Below are 21,934 nucleotides of genomic sequence, written 5' to 3' on the forward strand. Positions count from 1 at the left end.
TATATAGTTAGGAATTAGCATTTACAAAACCTTATTTTACTCACACAAAACCATTGAAATTCCATATATAGTTAGTTGCACTAACTATATATCGCGCACCCGCAATCCACTGCTGATGATGTCACATATTACATCATTCATGACATGGTCAGTGACATCACTGATGACATCACTGATGACATCTCAAATGACATCACTGATGACATCACTGATGACATCTCAAATGACATCACTGATGACATCACTGATAACAACATCCAGTGACTGTATGTTTCTGTAAAGTTAAAATATGTCTTGCATATTGAAGAATGAGTGGATTTATAAGTGTCTGGATGAAGGATTTAGTAGGTGCATGACTGACTGTATGAGTGAGTGATTAAATGTGTCTCACTGAGTGCATGGGTTAGTGACTAAACTGTCTTAATTTGTGCATCATTATATCTTTTGTTCTGTAAACTGCTGCATGTGTTGATCAGTAGCTATATGAGTAACTATATGGGTTATTGATTGGTTGCCCATGTATTTGTATGGGAGACTGAGTGTGTGTGTGGGTGTCTGGGAGGTGTATGACTGTGCATAGATGTGTGAGCAGTTGATTCACTAGATGTATGGGTTCAAAAGTGCATGTGGAAACAGCTGTATGGGCGGTTGACTGTGTGCATGAGTGTATTGGTGAGTGAATGGATATCTCAGTGCTACATGTCAAAGTAAGTACATATGTAAAACACAGTACATGTGAGAGTTGACATATATAAATAACTGTGCATAAGAGCCAGTGAATGTGTGAGTGGCTGTATGGATCATTGTGAACTTGTATCCGGGATTGTATAAGAGAGTAAATATGTGTTAGTATGTGTTTGAATAAGTAAGGTGTGTATAACTGTATAGTCGAGAAAATGGAGGTGTGATTGATTCTTTGCATGACTGACTAGGTGTGTGTGTAACTTCATGGATGAGTGACAGTCTGTGAGTGTCTGTTTACACTGAGTGTATCTAAGGTTATATTAGAGTCTGAAGAAGTTCATCGTATTATCACATGAATGATGTCATCAGTGATGTGATCAGTAATGTCAAATCAGATGTCATCAGTGATGTCATCAGTGATGTCATTTGAGATGTCATCAGTGATGTCATCAGTGATGTCATTTGAGATGTCATCAGTGATGTCATCAGTGATGTCACTGACCATGTCATGAATGATGTAATATGTGACATCATCAGCAGTGGATTGCGGGTGCGCGATATATAGTTAGTGCAACTAACTATATATGGAATTTCAATGGTTTTGTGTGAGTAAAATAAGGTTTTGTAAATGCTAATTCCTAACTATATATGGTCTATAACCTATGGTTTTTTCAGTGAATTTTCAAGGTTTTGTAAATGCTAATTCCTAACTATATATGGTTTATAACCTATGGTTTTTTCAGTGAATATATATATATATATATATATATATATATATATACATATATGGCCCGCTGCTGCGGACCTTGGCGATACCGACTGGGTGGTCGCCGCATAAGGACGAGGTGCTGCTTTGAAGGCTGGTAACTACAACAAAGTTACTTTCATCGTACTACAGCCACCCACTTGGATGTTTATGAACTTTAAGCACAGCATTCATGCCTACTCACAGGAGGAATACCAAATTGAGCACTACAAAGACCAAGAGGCTGCTGGAGCAGCCACGCCCACTGAGGCAGGAACTTCTTTATAATGAGTGCTCACGAAAGGCATTTTGCATGATAGTTGAAGTCAGCCCTATGACGAAGGGCGGGAGCCCGAAACGCGTCGGCGTTTGACTTTCATACAAACTTTGTGCTTCTGGCGGTGCATCTTCTTTGCTGCAGTCTTCAATAAATGTGCAGAAAATACTCACCCGTGTGGGCTTCATCATTGGAGGCAACTCTTTGTGTTTGAATATATATATATTCACTCAAAAAACTATACGTTTTAGTGGTGTTCTAGTTAGCTGGACATTTTACTCATACAAAACCATTGAAATTGCTCCTATATAGTTGGTTGTACTAACTATATTTCTCGCACCTGCAATCCACTGCTGATGATGTCACATATTAGATCATTCATGACATGGTCAGTGACATCACTGATGACATCTCAAATGACATCACTGACTTTCCCAAGCACAAGTAAGGGATCTTGCTGCCAACCCCCCAGATGTCATCCCCAGCACCAACAGGGGACAAAGCTCATTCGCCGGACCAGAAGGCCGAGAAATAATCCCCAATATTCAAGCTCCTTTTGCACACTACAAAATAGTTTGTATATATTGTGGAGGAACTATTGCTTATGGAGAGAAGAGTATTACTTTGATTAACCGAGCTGGAGAAAATCATAAATGCTACAAGATGAGAAAACAATGAATCCTTTTTATTTTTTTTTGCTCCTGTTGAGACATGTTCTAACCCTGCTTTTTTGTTATTTCCCCATTACAAAACACAAAAAAAACACAAAATAGTTTTCAAAAATCAAAAAAAAAATCAAAAAATTGTTCAGAAAATTAATTAAAAAAAAGAAAAAAAAGAAAAAGAATAAAAAAACAGTTCTTTTCAGAACTACCTTCCATTTATAACAAAATTGCCAAAATGTTTATACCCTGTCTTTCTTTTCTCCTCATAGTACGCTCCTCCGACCGCTTCCCGGTACGCGTACCGGGCGCTACCCACGCAAAAAAAACTAATTTTTTTTTTGTTTTTTTGCCCCGCGGGGCCCTTTTAAAGCCTCCACATTAAACCTAGGGGGTCAGGGAGGATCTAGTATGCCCCCTTATGGTTATTTCCCCCTTTGTTTTGGCCTCCTCTTGTCTCTCAATCCTACCGAGAGACAAGATGGCGGCCGCTCCGGACTGTTTAGAATGTTGACAGACACCGGAGAGCCAATCAGCTTCGCTACGCGAAGTTCTGTTACGCGTAAGGTCCGCGAACCGGAGCGCTGCCCAGAGCGCGCTTACAGATATATATCTTTTTTTAAACGTTAATTTCTCAAAATCCACTGGAGCACATATATTGAGACCTACAAAAGGCACATCGGGCTACCAGTCCCTACAATTTTGCCAAGTTTCGTGCAAATCCATTCAGCCGTTCGGGCTAAAAGTGAGGCCAACCGCCCTATGGAAAACTCAATGTTAAAAACACGTTTTGGGACCCCCCTTTTTTCTCGACCCCCCCTGGACGAACCCCCCCAAATTTCCAGGGGCTGCTCAGAAACAAAATGTTCCATTTTCCAGAAAATTTCAGCCAATTCCGTCCACAAACGCCAAAGTTATTAGACATAGAATTTTCAAAAATCCCATAGAGAAAAAATCCTAACTATATATACCTACTGGCGACCGCCAGTAGGTAAAATATATATATATATATATATATTGAAAACAAATTGCCACAGCATTGAAAAGGTCACACGACAGCGCCCCGACCTTCTGGTCTGTTAAGCCTCGCTGCAACCTGCATTTCACCCACCACAGATTCTTTTCATGTAGCTGACGCGTTTCGAGGCCAAGTCGCCTCTTCTTCATGAGCTTGAAAAGAGCCAGGCATCGAGTGTTCACTTCAACAAGTATGTTTTTATTCAATGACATCCTTTAGTAGGTTGGGCTTACAGCCCCTTTGCATTGTAGGATTCGTAGTCCCATGAAGTGAATAATTAATAACTTTTAGTAAGTTCGTGTCCTGGTTTTAAAATAATAAGCATTGTTTCACCTTCGTAGGTAGGCAGGTTCCCAGCAGGTTCTGTGTGCAGAAGGACGCTGTGCCGGATAGAAAGAACACGTTCCTTCTCACAGCCTTTCACCACGGAAATGGTGCTCCTTTTCCACGGCGGGCGGCCGTGTTGATTAGGTTGAAAACAAATTGCCACAGCATTGAAAAGGTCACACGACAGCGCCCCGACCTTCTGGTCTGTTAAGCCTCGCTGCAACCTGCATTTCACCCACCACAGATTCTTTTCATGTAGCTGACGCGTTTCGAGGCCAAGTCGCCTCTTCTTCATGAGCTTGAAAAGAGCCAGGCATCGAGTGTTCACTTCAACAAGTATGTTTTTATTCAATGACATCCTTTAGTAGGTTGGGCTTACAGCCCCTTTGCATTGTAGGATTCGTAGTCCCATGAAGTAAATAATTAATAACTTTTAGTAAGTTCGTGTCCTGGTTTTAAAATAATAAGCATTGTTTCACCTTCGTAGGTAGGCAGGTTCCCAGCAGGTTCTGTGTGCAGAAGGACGCTGTGCCGGATAGAAAGAACACGTTCCTTCTCACAGCCTTTCACCACGGAAATGGTGCTCCTTTTCCACGGCGGGCGGCCGTGTTGATTAGGTTGAAAACAAATTGCCACAGCATTGAAAAGGTCACACGACAGCGCCCCGACCTTCTGGTCTGTTAAGCCTCGCTGCAACCTGCATTTCACCCACCACAGATTCTTTTCATGTAGCTGACGCGTTTCGAGGCCAAGTCGCCTCTTCTTCATGAGCTTGAAAAGAGCCAGGCATCGAGTGTTCACTTCAACAAGTATGTTTTTATTCAATGACATCCTTTAGTAGGTTGGGCTTACAGCCCCTTTGCATTGTAGGATTCGTAGTCCCATGAAGTGAATAATTAATAACTTTTAGTAAGTTCGTGTCCTGGTTTTAAAATAATAAGCATTGTTTCACCTTCGTAGGTAGGCAGGTTCCCAGCAGGTTCTGTGTGCAGAAGGACGCTGTGCCGGATAGAAAGAACACGTTCCTTCTCACAGCCTTTCACCACGGAAATGGTGCTCCTTTTCCACGGCGGGCGGCCGTGTTGATTAGGTTGAAAACAAATTGCCACAGCATTGAAAAGGTCACACGACAGCGCCCCGACCTTCTGGTCTGTTAAGCCTCGCTGCAACCTGCATTTCACCCACCACAGATTCTTTTCATGTAGCTGACGCGTTTCGAGGCCAAGTCGCCTCTTCTTCATGAGCTTGAAAAGAGCCAGGCATCGAGTGTTCACTTCAACAAGTATGTTTTTATTCAATGACATCCTTTAGTAGGTTGGGCTTACAGCCCCTTTGCATTGTAGGATTCGTAGTCCCATGAAGTGAATAATTAATAACTTTTAGTAAGTTCGTGTCCTGGTTTTAAAATAATAAGCATTGTTTTGGCCTCGAAACGCGTCAGCTACATGAAAAGAATCTGTGGTGGGTGAAATGCAGGTTGCAGCGAGGCTTAACAGACCAGAAGGTCGGGGCGCTGTCGTGTGACCTTTTCAATGCTGTGGCAATTTGTTTTCAACCTAATCAACACGGCCGCCCGCCGTGGAAAAGGAGCACCATTTCCGTGGTGAAAGGCTGTGAGAAGGAACGTGTTCTTTCTATCCGGCACAGCGTCCTTCTGCACACAGAACCTGCTGGGAACCTGCCTACCTACGAAGGTGAAACAATGCTTATTATTTTAAAACCAGGACACGAACTTACTAAAAGTTATTAATTATTCACTTCATGGGACTACGAATCCTACAATGCAAAGGGGCTGTAAGCCCAACCTACTAAAGGATGTCATTGAATAAAAACATACTTGTTGAAGTGAACACTCGATGCCTGGCTCTTTTCAAGCTCATGAAGAAGAGGCGACTTGGCCTCGAAACGCGTCAGCTACATGAAAAGAATCTGTGGTGGGTGAAATGCAGGTTGCAGCGAGGCTTAACAGACCAGAAGGTCGGGGCGCTGTCGTGTGACCTTTTCAATGCTGTGGCAATTTGTTTTCAATATATATATATATATATATATATATATATATATATATATATTCTGCATTCCGTCGCCTCACCTCGCTCTGGGATAAAAACCAGCCAGGGTAAGTAGCACTCGGACACGGACCAATGAAGTTTCCTTTTTCCTTTATTTAGTTAGTGCAGGTAAAGTCCATGACGTTTCGGCTCCACGAGCCTTGTTCACATGACAATGTTCTTTAATCGGTTTCAGCCTTTTAAAGTGCCAGTGATGATTGTATTGACGTCACGTGTGCATGTTTAGACAAGGACATAGAAAACATACTATGCTAAAGTTTGCAATAGCATTATGATAACGGGTAACCCAGTTTGATTTATACAAACATAACAGTAAAATACCCAAATGGGGGTCTGGTACATGGTAATAACAATCCTATAATAGTATGTACATATATACACTTATACAGATATATATTTACAATAATTTTGGATGTACAATAACCTCGTTTAAATTCATGGTAAAATACATGTTTAGCTAGAGGTTCTAGATATTCGTATACTAGTTATTCAATTTGGTCAGTATCCCAAGTGTCCCCCTGCTTAAAGGTTATGATGTCCAATCCTTCATATTAGGTTTCTAAGTATAACAGCGTAATAATATCGATAATAAAGTGCAAATGCATCATTTAGTGATGTACAAATCAGTGCAAATAGAACCATCCAATGTGCAAACTCCGCAAAAAAATGTGCAAAATAGCAATTCAATGTGCAAATTCCGCAATATGTGCAAAATCTCAATATCTGGCTATCATCTAGTACTGTCAACCAGAAAATTACATCACCAATAATCGATAGATTAAAAAACCTGTATACATAACATAGGTATCCTAATGCAAGGAAAACTATAAGAGTTAAATACCCGTAAAAATGCATCATTCTCATAGTAAATATCGGGGGGAGTATTAAAATACAGTCTGCCCCCTGTAATCAAATATTGATACCTCAACCCTCCAACAATCAAGAACACATTGAGTTCTATAGTCCTGCTAAACAATTATAGGTGAATAAATACTGTGAATAATATTGATAGACTGACTGGGATTAAGGACCCAACACAGTCCAAATATTGTAAACGTGTACTCAAAACAAAACAATAACTTCATATAAGTAGCAGCACATTCAGGTCGAAATTTACTTAAAATCAAATGACCCCCCCCACCAGATTCCCACCCAGTATCCCCCAGCCGGGTGATTCCTGTAAATGAGAACTGATGCGGGGGGCCCCTGTATTGTTGATAAGCAACCATAAATCACTGCTTAAGGTAAACACGTGTATAAGTCCTCCGTGACATTTAAACCCATTAGAGACTTGGTATTAAGTAGTAAAATGTATTTAGTCTCGAGCTTCCTCAGTTTGGCATCTCTGTCTCCCCCTCTCTTGCTGCTCATAATGGAGTCAATCACCCAATATTTCAGATCAGTATTGTTACTTTGGTGGCATTCCCTAAAATGACGGGCCACCGGGTAGGTGTTATCCCCATTGGTGATTGCCTGTAGATGTTGGAGAATACGTATGTGGACAGCATTTTTTGTGCTGCCCACATATTTCAATGAGCAGGGACATTCCAAAATACACACTGCGTATTCGGTTTTACATGTTAAAACCTGGGAGATGGAATATTGAGTGTTGGTAAAGCCATCCTTGTAAGTTTTTGTATTCTGACCGTGGAGGCACGCTTTACAGGTCTTGCATCTGTAAAAGCCTTTGTTCTCTTGCCATCAAGTAGATTTTACATAAGGTTCAGGGTTGGTGACTACCAGATGATCATGCAGCGAAGGTGCCTTACTAAAAGTAAGAGAAACTTGTTTGGGGAGACTGTTGCCTATGATAGTGTCATGGGTAACCAAAGGCCAGTGTTTGTTAAGGATTTTACGAATCTGTTGGTGTTGTCTGTTATAACCCGTGATTACTCGAAAACAATTGTTTTCCACTCGGGCATCAGCTGATATATTGTTAGGTTTGTCTTCCTGCCTATTGCTGTTCTTAATAAGCAGTTCCTCACGGGAAAACACCATGGATTTATCCTTGGCCCTCTGTATCAGTTGGCTCGAGTAACCACGCTCCAAGAAGCGGGTTGTACTCTCAACCTGTGCCTTCTTTAAATCAATAGGATTACTGCAGACACGTCTTAATCGTAGCATCTCCCCGTAGGGGATGCTAGATATTAGATGCGAAGGGTGTGCACTAGCTGCGTGTAATATGCTGTTTCCAGCAGTGGCTTTTCGAAAAATCCTGGATTCCAACTGCCCGTCTCTAATGTACAATTCAGTGTCAAGAAAAGTTACACTATCCTGACTTAATGTTACCGTGAATTTCAAATTTAATTCATTGTTATTGATCTCATCAATGAACTTCAGTGCATCCACCTCACTCCCCCGCCAGATCACCAGAAGGTCGTCAATAAAACGAAACCATGCAACCAAATTGTTGCGAATATTGTGACGGTATTTGTGACCCAGGACCAGCTCCTCGCAAGCTCCCATGTGCAAACATGCGAAGCTCGGGGAGAAGCTGGCCCCCATTGCTACGCCCTGTAACTGACGATACAATTGTTGATTAAAGAGAAATACATTATTGACAAGGCAAAATCTCAACATATCAAGAAGCATCATATTGTGGTCAAGAGCATCAGATCCCCTTCTGGATAGATAATGTTCAACCGCCCTAATTCCATCGTCATGCGTGATACTTGTGTAAAGAGATGAAACATCCAAAGCTATCAGCCAGTCACCTGAAACCCATTCAACATCCTTAATTTTCAACAAAAAATCCCCAGTGTCCTGTACAAAAGAACCTAATTGTTGTACATACCCCCGTAAAAAATGGTCTATATACACAGAGGTGTGTTCAAGTAGACTGCCCCTGGCAGAGATGATCGGCCTGCCAGGCGGATGTAAAGGGTTCTTATGAATCTTGGGGATAAAGTAAAGAATGGGTGTGATTGGATTTTCATTCTTCAAGTATTTGTATTCGGCTTCAGTTAATAGTTTGGATGATTTCCACCTCGAAAGTTTGCGATGGTATTCCACTTTCATGGCTCTTAATGTATTGATCTGTATACGCTCATAGCATGTACGGTCATTTAACTGGGCATATGCTTCCTTATCATATTCAATTTTGGACATCAGTACAACATTGCCCCCCTTGTCACTATTTCTCACAATGAGATCCTTCTCCTTGGTTAATCTGGTGGTGAGTGTTTTGTATTGTTGCAACTGTTTGTCGAATTTTCTTTTAACTTTTCCAGTGCGGGTCTGTAGATCCTTCAAATCAGCTACCACATTTTCATGGAACAAGTCCAAATTATCACGAGGCAAAATCGGGCAAAAAGTTGATGGTGGCTTAAAATGAGTGGCAATCGAGGTCCTGTTGCCCCATTGATCAAATTTCTCGGGGATGTTGGTCACCACACTTGTGTCATCATAACCAGCCCCATCAGTTAGCCATAATTCTGTTACCGTCCGTGTGCCCTGTGAAATATTCATCATCTCGCTCTCAAGTTCCGACGCCTGAGTTCGAGTATTTCTGGATTTGTCCTTCAAGGTGTAAAATTTACGGAGTTTTAACTTCCTCACAGCTTTGTACACATCACATCTGGTAGCTGGATAATTAAAGTTACATGGTGCAGCATAAGTGAGTCCTAATTTAAGAATTTCCTCCTCTTTGGTGGACAAAACTAACGATGTTAGATTAATAACAGTGCGATTACTTGTTTCATTCGCTACTGTGGGGCGGTAGATCCCTGCCCCTTTCCACCTCTTTTCCACTTCTTTTGAAATCCTCCTCTTTGACGCCCACCACCTCAGGCGCCTCTGGTAGTTGTTGTGTTTTCTCCTCTCCCGGACCATGTATGGGATCTTAAGGTTTTTAGTCTTTCTTGACATAAAAAATCAATCTCCTGGCCTGGGGTAGGTTTTGGTATACCAGCTGCCTGTTCTGACCTGTGGCGATCAGAGTCAGACTCCGTTTCGGGGTCAGAGCTGAGCGTCGTAATTGAGGAATCACTTTGTGTAATATTGCCTTTTTGCAGCTGAATGTTTTTTCTTTCGGAAGGGGTTTTGTTGCGCCTTTACGTGCAGCATCATACTTGCGTGAGAAAGTGAATATCTGACCCATCTCGTAATCGTTGCGGTCTCTTTGAAATTTATAAGCTTTTCTATCAACGATTTTTACTTCCTCTTTTTTAAGGCGTTCGTTCATTGCCTTAAGTAGTTTATCCCTTTCATCATCCCCTCCCAAAGCATTCAATTCATCATGGATCGCTGCTATTTCCACCAGCAGCTTCGCTCTATCAATGTCAGCATACTTGATTAAGACTTGCACTTGTCGACGTGAGGCATCAAGATTAATTTCAGCCCACTCTTTCATCAGATTGGGATTGGGCTCATCATATGTTGGGGCTGTTAAAATCCGTAACCCACGAGGTATACGATTTACCTCAATATAGCGTTGCAGGGATTTTGATTCCCACCACTTTGCCTGTTCTTGGCGCGATTTCTTCTCAAGGGTTTTAAATAAATCCTTGATTTTTGAGGTGCTGCTGCTACTGGCGTCAGTAGTGACCCTCCCCCGGATGTCTGCGGGAAGGGGGGCATCATCGGAAAACGTAGATGCTGCTAACGTTTCCCGGTCCCGAACATTGTCACCCGACATTATCCTGCAATGCTAATGTTTGTTCCAGGCGGCTGCTCAACTCCCGATTCAGATTCCCCGGGGTAGGTAGCTCTTCCTGGGTACTTCTGCCGCTCACCCACCAAAATAGTTAACGAGCTTACTTGGTCAGGCGCTATATCTCACCGGGTTTCGATTTCCTCCGGTTCCCTGCCCGAGCCCGAGCAGCGTTGCGCTCCGACTAGTCTCTCCGCTCACTGTTGGGTTGTTCTTCCGGTTGGTGGGGGTCAGACGTCCTACTCCTTCCGGAGTTACAGCAAACTCGCAGACAAGGTCCGAGAGGGTAATTCGATTGGGTCGCCGACCTTTACTGAGCAGGGTCCCTTGTATAAGCTGGTTCGAATTCAACATAGCTATATATTCTGCATTCCGTGCCTCACCTCGCTCTGGGATAAAAACCAGCCAGGGTAAGTAGCACTCGGAACGGACCAATGAAGTTTCCTTTTTCCTTTATTTAGTTAGTGCAGGTAAAGTCCATGACGTTTCGGCTCCACGAGCCTTGTTCACATGACAATGTTATTTAATCGGTTTCAGCCTTTTAAAGTGCCAGTGATGTTTGTATTGACGTCACGTGTGCATGTTTAGACAAGGACATAGAAAACATACTATGCTGAAGTTTGCAATAGCATTATGATAACGGGTAACCCAGTTTGATTTATACAAACATAACAGTAAAATACCCAAATGGGGGTCTGGTACATGGTAATAACAATCCTATAATAGTATGTACATATATACACTTATACAGATATATATTTACAATAATTCTGGATGTACAATAACCTCGTTTAAATTCATGGTAAAATACATGTTTAGCTAGAGGTTCTAGATATTCGTATACTAGTTATCCAATTTGGTCAGTATCCCAAGTGTCCCCCTGCTTAAAGGTTATGATGTCCAATCCTTCATATTAGGTTTCTAAGTATAACAGCGTAATAATATCGATAATAAAGTGCAAATGCATCATTTAGTGATGTACAAATCAGTGCAAATAGAACCATCCGATGTGCAAACTCCGCAAAAAAATGTGCAAAATAGCAATTCAATGTGCAAATTCCGCAATATGTGCAAAATCTCAATATCTGGCTATCATCTAGTACTGTCAACCAGAAAATTACATCACTAATAATCGATAGATTAAAAAAACCTGTATACATAACATAGGTATCCTAATGCAAGGAAAACTATAAGAGTTAAATACCCGTAAAAATGCATCATTCTCATAGTAAATATCGGGGGGAGTATTAAAATACAGTCTGCCCCCTGTACACATACATATATAATCTGCATATCCATATAAATACAAATATAAATGCATGCATACATATACATATATGCATACATATGCATGTTATTTACATGAAAGTTTTAAAAACACTAATAAAAGCAAAGCTAAAAAGCCACCTCATTACAAACAGAATGGCTTTAACTTAAATGAGGGTGAGATCTATTGCATTTTCAATGCTTGTTTGGTTCCATCAAGAAGGCATTCAGATGTGTCACACATTTGCCATAAATTCTGAATGTTAGCACTCTAGTTGCTCATTAGATCACTGTAGTAAAGCTTCTGCTCACCAGGGAAGTCTGCTGCTGGTATTCAAAGTGCATCTTTCAGTCTGCATGTCAGAATTTCTTTAATGAAATAGAAGAGGATTTGAGAAGTCACTCAAAATGTGCCCTAATTTTTCTTTCTTCAGCACTAATCATAATTTCTATGACAAAATGAACCCCCTCATTTTGTTCCTTTGCAAATTAAATGTTTTAAGTGTTAACACTTTGTTCCAATCAAGATGACTTCAGGTGTGCCATACTTTTGTCATAAGTAAGACTGTTAGCGCTCTAGTTGTTCTTTAGAACACTCTGGGACATTCTGTCATTGGGCTATAGTTGGGCTACATCTGGCTGATATTTGGGCTACATTTGTTTTTTTTTGTCTCTGGTGGCCATCTTTGGGCTACATTGGGCTACATTGGGTTACATTGGGCTACATTGGGCTACATTTGGGCTCTAACATATATATAGCCCAATGTAGCCCAATATATATTTTTTCAAAGTTAATTTTCGGAAAAACCACTGGAGGACATATCTTGAGACATAGCAAAGGCACATCGGGCTACCAGTCCCTACAATTTTGCCAAGTTTGGTGGAAAACCATTCAGCCATTCGGGCTAAAAGTGAGTCCAACCGCCCTATGGAAATTAACATGGGTAAAACACGTTTTGGGACCACCCCTTTTATCTCGGCCCCCGCTTGACGAATCCCCCCCAAACTTTCAGGGAAGGACCGGAGCACCGCGGGGCAAAGTTAAGGAAAATTTCAGGAAGATTCCTCAACCGGCGCCAAAGTTATTCCCAATAGAATGTTGCAATTTCCCTATGGAAAACAATCCTAACTATATATTTCTACTGGCTATCGCCAGTAGGTAATACATATATATATATATATATATATATATATGTATTACCTACTATATAAAATATAGTGTTTTGGTGTGATAAAAGGCTTTTGTCATTTTACAGCTCGGCATGGACAGCACTGTACTAGTCCTATGCTTAAAGACTTTGCTGTATAAACGGCAAAATACTTTGTCCTTTTCTATCTCGGCGTGGATAGCACTGTGCTAATCCTATGCTTAAAAACTTTGATAGAAAAACGGACAGTTGAGGTGAGCAGATCTAGAGTGTCGCTGGTGTTGAGAGTGCTCTAACAGGAGCTGCTTTCCACCTAAACTTGAGAACTACCCAGAGTTCTCTCCTTCTTTTTTGCAGAATTTATGCGTCACTCCATGCCTGAAAGGGTTTTGTGTTGACTTACACTGGGTGCTCCCTTGTGTCTGGACAAAGCTATACCCCTCTGAAGAGCTCTAATTAGAACGAAACACTGTGTCAGGGGTTGCTTTTACTCATTTCAGGTTGGCTTGATTTGGTATTTTACCAATTCAAAGCTGTAATACTGAGCGTGGAGTGATAAATGGCTTTTGTCATTTTACAGCTCGGCAAGGACAGCACTGTACTAGTCCTATGCTTAAAGACCTTGCTGTATAAATGGCAAAAGGCTTTAGCCTTTTCTATCTCGGTATGGATAGCACTGTGCTAACCCTATGCTTAAAAACTTTGATAGAAAAACAGACATTTGAGGTGAGCAGATCTAGAGTGTCACTGGTGTTGAGAGTGCTCTAACAGGAGCTGCTTTCCACCTAAACTTGTGTTCTCTCCTTCTTTTTGTATATATATATATATATATATAAACTGCAAATATTCCACTCCATCTACTTCCACCAAAACCTCGGCGGCGAAGAAAGAGAAGCGAACCACTTCTTTTCAGGCAAGATGTTTTTATTTCAACCTTCTCAACAGCATACGACAGATGACGCGTTTCGGGCTCAGGCGCCCTTGATCACATAAAGGCTGTGAATGATTGAAGCCATTTTTAAATGTAATGCCCTTCCCCTTCAGGTCACATGCTCAGCAAGTTGATAATAGACATAGCAGACAGACTGCGTGATACCACCGCAATAGTCGATGAATTATTGTTTATGTCACTATTTCATTATATCAACAGGACCAATTATCATGACCTACAGTTATAATTCCGACCAAATACTTAAATAGAACGGAAGGTTAATTTTAAAACTAGCGTCATGAAAAACATTTAATTGGAACCACATTCTGATTTCAAAAAAATCGACCAATTTGATAAATGAAAAATTTCTGGATGAATCCATATGTACATATAAAGTGCAATAGTGAAATTGCAACATAACTGCATCAATGCAATACATAACTCGCTAATTTGTGAATCTGACATAGGAAAGGGAATGTGCATGATAATAACAGAGCATAGCAGCAATTTTGTTCATTATTCTTGAGTGAATATATATATATCTCTATATCATAAAATCCAACGACATGCCCAACCTCCTTTCGACGATGGAGAGACACTCGAACACCAATTCTTATGATTACAGGTTATTTTTTATTCTTCATTTCTGCATGCAGTGCTCCCGCAACCAGCCATTACGCGTTTCAGCCAGCCAAGCTGGCCTTGATCACATGTAAACCATACAACGCGAGATTAGATATATAAGTACACACCCCACTAGTGTCACATGGTGTTCAAATATGGACATAAAAAAAATACTCTATACTGATATGCCTCAACCAATATCATGAATAAAAAACCGCGTAGTTTAAAATTTAATTTTATGGCTGGTAGTTCATATAAATAAGCTATGTATCACAAATACCCACAACATACTTGTTAGCAGTTATATATAAAATACAATGTATCCAGTACAAAATACTGCCATTGTGCCTAAACTTTGGTATCCTTCAGACTCCAGATGAATCAATAATTACAAAACTCATATTATGTGCAAATATAGCAAAACTGTGCAACATACGCAAAATAAAGTGCATAGCATTGTAATACCAAACTTTGCTTACATTGCTTAATGTTGGATTACAGTAAAAAATACTGTTTAAACCAGTGCAAATTCATTATGTGCAAAACATTGCTCATGTGCAAAATACGCAGTCCTGAGTTTGCCACCTAACATTAAAGTTTTGAGATGGTACAAGGTTGTGAGTCATGACGGAAGATACAGTACACATGCAAAGTATCAGTCCTTAAAAACCATGTTAAAAAGTATATGTTTGTGATGTAAAGTGCAAATAAGTTACTATATTAACAAAAAAATCCCAATAACTTTTGGAAAAAATGGCAGGTCAGGTAGGCTGTTTAAGATGTGACTCCAGTGAATAAATGAAAGTGATTTTTGTCTGATGCTACATTTCTTATACTTCAGAGACAGCATCCATGGAGTGAACATCGTATCTACAAGAAAGTAAAAAAGAGTTATGTACATCTCTGTGTGTCTAAATATATACATACATAAACGGGTACACTAATCAAATGGGTAAAAGTTGAATAGACACTGCAGGCTAAAATGTATACAACAACTGTGGATGGAGACAAGAACATGTATGGTTATTAAAATGCCCTGCATTGAACAGAAAGGAAAAAGACACTTGTTGAAAACTTTTTTTCATAAAACTACATGTATCTTATAAAAAATTGTGAAGGTCTTCCGTATTATTGAGACCATTCGGAGCCTTACTGTCAAATTCCAGGATGTATGTTGACTCTAACTAAGAAGTTTCTCTCTATTCCCACCTCTGTGCAGAGGGGGGATGGCATCAATTACAAAATATTTAAGACACGGAAGATCATTAGCGTGGGTCTTTTTAAAATGTTGTGCCACCGGATAGCTAGAGTCACTATTGACAATGGCCCAAAGTCACATGTACAAGTTAAAACATATATCGCAAATTCTGTGCAACATGTAAAATGTCCTGTGATTGGTCTCTCATTGGGGCTAAACGGAACTTTGTATTTAGTTTTGTTCACCCCACATTTGAAGGCTCTGCATGTGGAGCATTTAAAAAACCCATTCCTGGGTTTAAGCCAAGTCCTCTTGTCCATCTCACAAATGTTGTCTGATTTAAGATGACTGGGTAGGAGTGTTCTGCTTAATTCAGAGACTCTGTCCATCACCACCCCCCTTTTTGAATTATTTTGGCCACCACAAGCGTGGAAGGGTATGCTCAGATGTGAGTCCCTTGCTCACTGCACCATCAGGATTCAAGCAAACCGGGCCGAAGACGGCTGTAATGCCAGAAACCGGTTCCCGGAAGCTTGTTTCCTTTCCAGTAAAGAATTGGCTTGGTAGTTTGGTCTGCCCTGTTCCCATGATGCACTGGGCCAGGGACAGACTAATTTGCATGTAGCCAGGTTCTGAACTGGGATGGTGCAGTGAGCTAAAAAACGGTGATGGATCAAGCCCTGATCTCTTGACTGGGTAGGAGTGTTCTGCTTAATTCAGAGACTCTGTCCATCACCAACCCCCTTTTTGAATCGTTTTGGCCACCACAAGCGTGGAAGGGTATGCTCAGATGTGAGTCCCTTGCTCACTGCACCATCAGGATTCAAGCAAGCCTGGCCGAAGACGGCTGTAATGCCAGAAACCGGTCCCCGGAAGCTTGTTTCCTTTCCAGTAAAGAATTGGCTTGGTAGTTTGGTCTGCCCTGTTCCCATGATGCACTGGGCCAGGGACAGACTAATTTGCATGTAGCCAGGTTCTGAACTGGGATGGTGCAGTGAGCTAAAAAACGGTGATGGATCAAGCCCTGATCTTTTGACTGGGTAGGAGTGTTCTGCTTAATTCAGAGACTCTGTCCATCACCACCCCCCTTTTTGAATCGTTTTGGCCACCACAAGCGTGGAAGGGTATGCTCAGATGTGAGTCCCTTGCTCACTGCACCATCAGGATTCAAGCAAGCCGGGCCGAAGACGGCTGTAATGCCAGAAACCGGTCCCCGGAAGCTTGTTTCCTTTCCAGTAAAGAATTGGCTTGGTTGTTTGGTCTCCCCTGTTCCCACGATGCACTGGGCCAGAGACAGACTAATTTGCATTTAGCCAGGTTCTGAACTGGGATGGTGCAGTGAGCTAAAAAACAGTGATGGATCAAGCCCTGATCTTTTGACTGGGTAGGAGTGTTCTGCTTAATTCAGAGACTCTGTCCATCACCACCCCCCTTTTTGAATGATTTAAGATCCATTCTCATTGATTTAGCCTTTCTGAATGCCATGGTGGGCTTATTAGCTAGTATGGGGGCCAGCACAACAGCTGTTTGTAAAAATGCCCAATTTTTATTCATGATCCCCCTGATCTGTTTATGCTGTTTGTTAAAAGTTGTGATAAATCTGGGGGCCGATTGGACAGTAGGTGTGCTGCAAGATGCAGATATCGTTTCTTCGGAAATATTGTTAACAGTCAACAGAGACTCACAAGACCTGATTTTAGCCTTACTTTCTGCATTGTTGAGAACTTTCTCACTATACCCCCTCTTTTTAAATCTGTCGATTAGGTCAGCCGACCACTTATCGTATTCCTTATATATATATGCAGAGCAGCTGACTTTTATTCGTCCACATCGCAGGTCCAGGAAACACTCAAAATCCTTACGCGTTTCGCGTTCTCTACGCTTTGGTTACAGGTGAGTGCTATTTAATCTCCATGTGGTCACGTGCCTTCAGTTCGACACTACAGGTTCCAGAATGCACCAGTTTTGGCTTTAGTAGCTTGCCTGTTATCAAATGTCACAGTCATTCAAAAATGCATTCCGTGAATAAAATTGCAAAAGTGCATAATAAATATCCCGCAATGCAAATGGTAGTGATTTTCTTGCGGTGTTGCCAGAGAGAGGTTTTTCCTCTCTCATCTCCCTTTCTCCATCAGGTTCCAGAATGCACTAGTGTAGGTGCACTTTGTACCATTTACTAGTGACTTATAGGTAAGTTAAATGCACCAATTAGGAGCATGCCAATTTCATCATGTTGAAAGGGGGAGCATGGGCACATTCTAATTGGTTAGCAGGAGTTGTGCACAGAGTTCTACAGCAAGAAAAAGTATAGGTTTGATAAAAGGTGAAAAATCTGTGGTGACTCTCTAGAAAAGGCAAATTCTCATCCTGCAGAGCTCACAACACAGAGTGCTCAGATGCTGAGAAGCTCTGATATTTGGGTGCACTAAGTTTTGGATGATTCAATTTCTGATCTTGCTGTAGATTGTTTCTAACCTTCGATTTACTGAATGTAAGGTGGTATGAATCAGGGTTGCACTGATCATAGAGTGCTCCGATCCTGAACTCGGATAATGGTACGGCTCCACAGTGTGATGCTGTGTTTTTGGCAGGTTCATTCCTAGAATACTCAGATATCAATTCCTGCAGATGCCAATGCAAGGGTGCTTCAAACAAGAGAAGTCAATTTAAGATAGTCTTGTCTCTGATCCTAAATTATTGTGTAATTAGGAAGCTCTAATCTTATTGCACTATGAGGCTAGCCACTGCAGCAGTTAGTATGCTGTCTAAAGAAGTGTGCTGCGGTTGGTGTATTCTGTTTCTTAGGTGCGCCAACCCTAAATTGCTCTGATGAAGTGTGCTCTAACGCTTGGGACTCCTAGTTTTAGGTACCAGTGGCGGCTCCTCCGCTAAGGTGGAGGAGAGTCGCCGCACTGCTTTTTTGCAGAGAAACAAAGGGAAAAAAAATGATAATAACTCGCATTATTATCATTTTCTTTTTTTTCCTACACAGCTGTGCGTGAGGGGGTGGGGGCAGGAGAGGAGTGGTAGCATCCTCCTGAGTGGGCAATGACTGCTTGGCCGGCCCTCTAGGGCTGACCAAAACAGTTTTGCGCACTTCGCATGTTCTCCATGAAGGGTGCAGTGCAGCCTGCACGGAGAACATGCCCAGGCCCCAAGTCAGTGTCTGAGTGCCGAAACACAGCGCTCAGACCAATCACAATGCTGCTGAGGCAGCATTGTGATTGGCTGACTGGGAGCCTACGTCTTCTTCCTGTTGAGGCCGAGCAAGGGGGGACTAGGGAGGCGAGGAAGCGGCGAGAAGGTACATTGTTATTTTTTATACTCGCTTCCCCCCACGTCCTCCCCCACCCCCCTACCTCCGAACTGTGTCAGCCACCGCTGTTAGATACTCTAGTTGCTGAACCTGGATTGCTCTCATTTTGTCATTATATGATTGTGGGATGCATTTTTCTTGAAGACTCTGATTATATGAGGGTGCTCTGATCTTGAGGTGCTTGATTCTGAAAGGCTTTCATCACAGACTGCTCTATGCCTCAGTTGGTCTGATCATATGTTCATATCTTTGAGGGTGGGGTCAGCAGCGACCTGTGCAGGTAAGAGTGGTGGGGTGGTGGGGCCGGGTGGAGGGGCATTTTGCGAGACGACCATGAGGGAAAATAAATATTCATTACATTTTCCCTCAACGTTGTCTCTCGAAATCCCCCTCCACCCGGCCCCGCCGCTCCTACCTGCACAGGCTGCTGCTGGGTGGGGTGTTCTTTAGTACTCTCGTGTGGATCTTTCAATTTTCAGTGCTCTGATCGTGCAGTGTTCTGAACTTTACACGGCATGAGTCGGACTTGCTAGAATCTTTGATCCTGTGGTGTTCGCACTCTGAAGTGGACTAAAATGCGCTGATCCTTGGACACGCCAATTCTGCAATGCTCAATCCTGAGTTGTACTGATGTCTATTTCTGAAGTGCTCGCCCAACGTGCTCTAAAATGTGGTCCGATATTTTACCCTAGTGTTCTTCGAGTTTGTGATACTCTAAGCCAGCATTGTTCTGAGTAAGAGGTACTCTACCCCATTTTGTTCGTCCACCAGGATGCATCCCCAACTGAATGAAGAGATTAAAGGCATGGCTGCCATTTGCCAAGCTTCCCTTTCATTTCAATTCACTGCTGACCAGAGTCAGGGGAATGTTGCACCCACATTAAACTTAGCCTAAAATGTGCACCAATAAATCAGATGCTTTCCCTGCCATCAGGGTGACAGTCCCTTGCAATGTTTTTCAAATTTAGGAGTTACACCGAGTGTTGCATGACCATTGGGTCTTGATGAACATACACACTTTTATTCAATACAGTTAAGAGCAGACCACCTAAGTACTTGCCTTGAATGCAAGTAAGATGTTGTAAGGCAAATGGAAGCTGAAGAAAGAGAAAAGAATAAGGCCCCTCCTGGATGGACTCCTGTCGATATTATGTACCATCCCTATGGTTAGAGCCTGTGCAGGTTTACTGAGAACTGGTTTAAGTGCACTAATGGAAATAAAAGTAAATCTTTTCCTGAAGAAGGCATCTTTAATTCTGAACACCAAATCAATGTTAAAAGGAGTCTAAAGTACCCTAAAAATAAAAAACCTCCAGAGCAATGGTTGGCCTTACTTATTGGCATGAGGCACCATGAAATGCTGGCTGAGATCTTGTGTGTGGGGGCTTTAAATCTTCAGATACCAAATCAGTTGCATGAGGGATAGAAGGACACCCTTTTCCCCAAATGATTAATGAGGTCCAGGAGGGAGGAGGAGTAGTTAAATATAATGAACGGAGATGCTAGGGGTCACCAATTAATTGGGCTTGGGAGTGGTGGAGCACCAGCCGATGGGCCGGCTGAGCTGATGGAATACAAGTGAGACACCTCGAGTAGGTGGAGAATAAGTGGGCATAGCAGAAGGCAGCAAGTGTGTAGGAAATGTAAGGACTAGACGAAAAGCTGACACAACAGCACACCACTTACCGCTTATGACACAGTCTTGAATGGCGACTCGCCATTCAGAAATGTAGGCTCAGAGTAGTCTGCAACCAACTAGTAAGCGAAGGGATTGAGATCCTGAATTGTGCCCAGCACACTAGGCGAACCCCAACCCTAACAATGATGATCGCAAGAACTTCAGTGTCCTTTCCCAAATTCAAACTGTTGCGCCTCTTACACTTACGGCAGTATCTACATCCTAGAAAAGGGAGACGAGTCACTGTAGATGTCCCGATATCTCCAATATTTCTGGACAATTCTCCAAAGTGTGAGAAAATTCCTTGAAGTTTAAGGAAGAATTGAAAACTGTCTTTGAATTCTATAATCCTAATTGGGCAAAGGTGATCAATGGTTGCATGTTATCACACCTGGTGCAGTCAGAAACCGCCTGGATGGGAACCCGAAAAGGCACCGCTATCACTGAGGAAGAGTGCTGCCATGATTACTGCTAGGGATGCTTGGTTGTAAGCAATATTGATGTCTGTCCTACTAAAACTGTCTGGACCACAGTTAGCAACTGTAACCCTTTCTGATTTCTCAGTTCAATTGACTGATATATTTGATGATCAGTCGTAAAATGCATTGTAAAATGCAGCTGAAAGTGCTGCTGTTGTTCACAGGTTATTACCAGAGGTATAAGCAGTTGAGAACCATATGTGAGGGATGGCAAAACAAAAACGTGTCTGAAATGGATTCTGTGGGAAATCACTGTGCAGTGGTGCAAGAACAGATGCAAGGGTTTCAGCAGACAGTACAAGGAGAATGATGAGCGGGCAGGGTGACCGAACAGCCGAGAAGGCGAGAGACTGATCTTCCTAGTAACTCCCCCTCTTTTAAATGTGGCCAGCTAGTACATTGAAAACAAGAATGCCCACATCTAACCCAGGGCTGTATACACCAGTCCAAAGCCCGCTTTATCTCTTCTTCATTCGGATACCTACATTTTAGGACAGTCCGAGGGGAGCTGATTGACACTTTGATCCTAGTAGACCAGTTAGTATTTTATGAGCAACACAGAAAGCTTACTGTATGCTTTCTTGATGCCAGTGGTTCTGCTCTAGAAACTCCTGAGTTTCCCTCTCTTCCACTCTCAGGCAACATTAGTGGTAGAGTAACCATTTCAAATGTACTTGTTCCTCACCCTCTTACTAATCCCATGTATCTTTCCCTGGTTTCAATTACACACCTGCGGCTTTCCTTTTGAATCCCGCTTCTTCCACACATCTTCTAGGGAGAGACCTTTGGTGTAAACTGAACTATCATGTATAATGTAGTAGTAACAGTGTCTGTCTGGATGTGCCAATTGAAAATTAAAGT

This window comes from Lissotriton helveticus, chromosome 4_1, assembly GCF_964261635.1.
Source record: "Lissotriton helveticus chromosome 4_1, aLisHel1.1, whole genome shotgun sequence".
NCBI lineage: Eukaryota > Metazoa > Chordata > Amphibia > Caudata > Salamandridae > Lissotriton > Lissotriton helveticus.